This window comes from Etheostoma cragini, unplaced genomic scaffold (assembly GCF_013103735.1).
Source record: "Etheostoma cragini isolate CJK2018 unplaced genomic scaffold, CSU_Ecrag_1.0 ScbMSFa_58, whole genome shotgun sequence".
In the NCBI taxonomy this organism is placed as follows: Eukaryota; Metazoa; Chordata; class Actinopteri; order Perciformes; family Percidae; genus Etheostoma; species Etheostoma cragini.
The window spans coordinates 675-4,540 of record NW_023269183.1 but is presented as its reverse complement, the minus strand read 5'-3'; the positions used below and the strand labels follow the sequence as shown (position 1 = coordinate 4,540).

General features: G+C 40.6%; 1 long non-coding RNA gene across 1 annotated transcript; it reads left to right on the top strand.

Annotated features, from left to right (window-relative positions):
• The first annotated feature begins 230 nt into the window (after positions 1-230).
• LOC117941343 lies at positions 231-3,454 on the top strand. Its single transcript, XR_004655897.1, has 5 exons — positions 231-319; positions 403-465; positions 1,153-1,188; positions 1,750-1,786; positions 3,441-3,454. It is a non-coding gene; the product is annotated as an uncharacterized LOC117941343 (long non-coding RNA).
• The last annotated feature ends 412 nt before the right edge of the window (positions 3,455-3,866 follow it).

Sequence of the window (3,866 nt, the reverse complement as noted above, 5' to 3'; positions counted from 1 at the left end):
GAGGTCTAGACCTGGTCTATCTGTAGATTATAGAGCGGTCTAGACCTGCTCTATCTGTAGATTATAGAGCGGTCTAGACCTGCTCTATCTGTAAATTATAGAGAGGTCTAGACCTGGTCTATCTGTAAATTATAGAGCGGTCTAGACCTGCTCTATCTGTAAACCTGGGACAGACCCCAACTCTTGGTAGGCGGAGTCTGACGGTTCCGGTTGGGGTATTTATAGTCCAACCTGTTCATCCATGTTGTGTTTTCAGGGCGAGGACGGTCTCAAAGGAACCAAAGGATACCCCGGACCTGACGGCAACCATGGCCGAGGGGTGAGACTCAACATCCCTGCTCTTCATATTAAATAGGTTTGCTTAATCTGTGACTTATTTAGTTTCTGGTCTGATTGTTCCAGGGGAACTCAGGGCAGCCGGGACCACCAGGCGAGCCTGGAGAACCAGGATATGACGGACACAGGGTGAGAAGACTTTCAGTTCAATTTTTTTTATAGAATCAGATCATAACAAGAGTTATCTCAGGACACTTTGCAGATAGAGCAGGTCTAGACCGCTCTTTAATCTACAGATAGAGCAGGTCTAGACCACTCTTTCATCTGAAGATTAAACCGCTCTATGGTGCAGGACATATCAGGACGCTTCAGTACATAGCAGGACGTATCATGGTGTATCAGGACGTACTGTAGCTGGGCGTATCAGGACATAGCAGAGTGTATCAGGACGTATCAGGACATAGCAGGGTGTATCAGGACGTATCAGGACATAGCAGGGTGTATCAGGACATAGCAGGGTGTATCAGGACATAGCAGGGTGTATCAGGACATAGCAGGGTGTAGCAGGACATAGCAGGGTGTAGCAGGACATAGCAGGGCGTATTAGGACATAGCAGGGTGTAGCAGGACATAGCAGGGCGTATTAGGACATAGCAGGGCGTATTAGGACATAACAGGGTGTATTAGGACATAACAGGGTGTAGCAGGACATAGCAGGGCGTATTAGGACATAGCAGGGTGTATCAGGACATTGCAAAAAACATCTCCTCTCTATCTGCGAGCTGCCTGTCTCCTGAACACTGTAAATACTATATATATATATATATATATATATATATATATATATTCATAATATTCCCCTTTCCCTCCCTCCAGGGCGCTAAAGGTCCTCCTGGAACCACCGCCATGAGTGTAAGTCAGCGTGGAACGTAGCTAAGTATTTTATTTCTAGTATTGTACTGACGTACAAATCTGACGTACTTGTACTTGAGTATTACCATGTTCTGCTCCTTTCTACTTCTACTCCTCTACATCTCAGAGGTACCTGTTGCACTTTTTACTCCACTATGTTTGTCTGACAGCTTTACTTCCTCTTCCTGTCCAGTGAAAACCTCGCATCTCCAGATGTGTTGATGGTGGATGTTTTGTGAAGAAAGTAGTGTGTATTAAAAAAATCATATTATAGGATTTCGTAAAAAATCACAGTATAGTATGTTGTAAGAATAGTCATAAAAAGTCTGTTAAATAAAGTTTACTGCAACGTACACACTTTCACAGCAACATACACACTTTTACTAGAATGTGCATACTTTTACTGCAGTAACAGTTTAAATGCAGGTCTTTTACTTGTAGTGGAGTATTTTCACAGTACGTTGAAGTACTTTTACTGTAGTAAAGGATGTGAATACTTCCACCTTAAACATCGATACATGTTAAATGTATTTACACACGACATATGTCCTGTTCTCTCAGGAGTGCCAGATGATCACCTACATCAAAGACAACTGTGGTGAGGCTTTATTTTAAATTGTCATATTTGGGATAAAAAACGCTTTTGTGAACGTTTCATATCTATAAATTAAAGTTATATTTAAAGCTCCGTGTTCATCTTCAGGGTCTTAACTGTATTTTGAGGTTGGACCAGAATAGGTTTCCCTGGTTATATTTTCAAAAAACTCCATATTTTTGTTGTACTGCAAATGGCTGCAGATCCTGTTCTCACCCTGTGTGTTTCGGTCTCTGTTTTATCTCTTTTCCATCACCTTTACATCTCCTTTTTGTCACCTTTTCATCTCCTTTTGTCACCTTTTAATCTCCTTTTTGTCACCTTTTCATCTCCTTTTGTCACCTTTTCATCTCCTTTTTGTCACCTTTTCATCTCCTTTTGTCACCTTTGAATCTCCTTTTTGTCGCCTTTTCATCTCCTTTTTGTTACCTTTTCATCTCCTTTTTGTCACCTTTTCATCTCCTTTTTGTCACCTTTTCATCTCCTTTTTGTCACCTTTTCATCTTCTTTTTGTTGTCTTTTCATCTCCTTTTTGTGGTCTTTTCATCTCCTTTTTGTTACCTTTTCATCTCCTTTTTGTAACCTTTTCATTTTCTTTTTGTCTTTTTTCATCTCCTTTTTGTTACCTTTTCATCTTCTTTTTGTCACCTTTTCATCTCCTTTTTGTCACCTTTTCATCTCCTTTTTGTTGTCTTTTCATCTCCTTTTTGTGACCTTTTCATCTCCTTTTTGTGGTCTTTTCATCTCCTTTTTGTTACATTTTCATCTCCTTTTTGTCACCTTTTCATCTTCTTTTTGTCTTTTTTCATCTCCTTTTTGTCACCTTTTCATCTCCTTTTTGTGGTCTTTTCATCTCCTTTTTGTTACCTTTTCATCTCCTTTTTGTAACCTTTTCATCTCCTTTTTGTCGCCTTTTTGTTGTCTTTTCATTTCCTTTTTGTTGTCTTTTCATCTCCTTTTTGTCACCTTTTCATCTCCTTTTTGTCACCTTTTCATCTCCTTTTTGTCAGCTTTTCATTTCCTTTTTGTTGTCTTTTCATCTCCTTTTTGTCGCCTTTTCATCTCCTTTTTGTCACCTTTTCATCTCCTTTTTGTCTTTTTTCATTTCCTTTTTGTCACCTTTTCATCTCCATTTTGTCACCTTTTCATCTTCTTTTTGTTGTCTTTTCATCTCCTTTTTGTCACCTTTTCATCTCCTGTTTGTCACCTTTTCATCGCCTTTTTGTTGCATTTTCATCTCCTTTTTGTCTTTTTTCATCTCCTTTTTATCACCTTTTCATCTCCTTTTTGTCACCTTTTCATCTCCTTTTTGTCACCTTTTCATCTCCTGTTTGCCACCTTTTTATCGCCTTTTTGTTGCATTTTCATTTCCTTTTTGTCTTTTTTCATCTCCTTTTTGTCACCTTTTCATCTCCTTTTTGTCACCTTTTCATCTCCTTTTTGTTGTCTTTTCATCTCCTTTTTGTTGTCTTTTCATCTCCTTTTTGTCGCCTTGTCATGTCCTTTTCTTTCTCCATAACATAGGTATTAAAAAAAATACTAAATACACCTTTTATAATCTCCTTGTTTTAGTTTTTACAGAACAAATGTGTAATAACTTTTCAAAGAAATTAAGTGCAATATGAACTCAACCGGTGTGTCTCCCCCCCCCACGCAGCATGTGGCCAAGGTAACTATATCTCTCCGTCAGTCACTCAGAACTTGGAGGTAAGTACAGTGCAACACTCCATGTGATTGGACGGTGGCATTTACCCATCATCCCCCTTCACCTCCTCCAGGACCACACACTGTGTGTTAATGGTGCCCTAGCCCTCTACTGAACACATCAGGGAGGGAGGAGAGAGGGAGGAGAGGGATGGGATGATTCCTCCCTCCCTCTCTCCTCCCTCTCTCCTCCCTCTCTCCTCCCTCTCTCCTCCCTCTCTCCTCCCTCTCTCCTCCCTCCCTCCTCCCCCTCCTCCCTCTCTACGTCCAACACATATCAGTGCTGTAGTTTCGTGGCCTTATAGGGTGAATGAGAACAGGCTGAAGGACATTTCCCCGTCACACCCTCTACAGAGTCTCACCTCATCATGGCCATGTC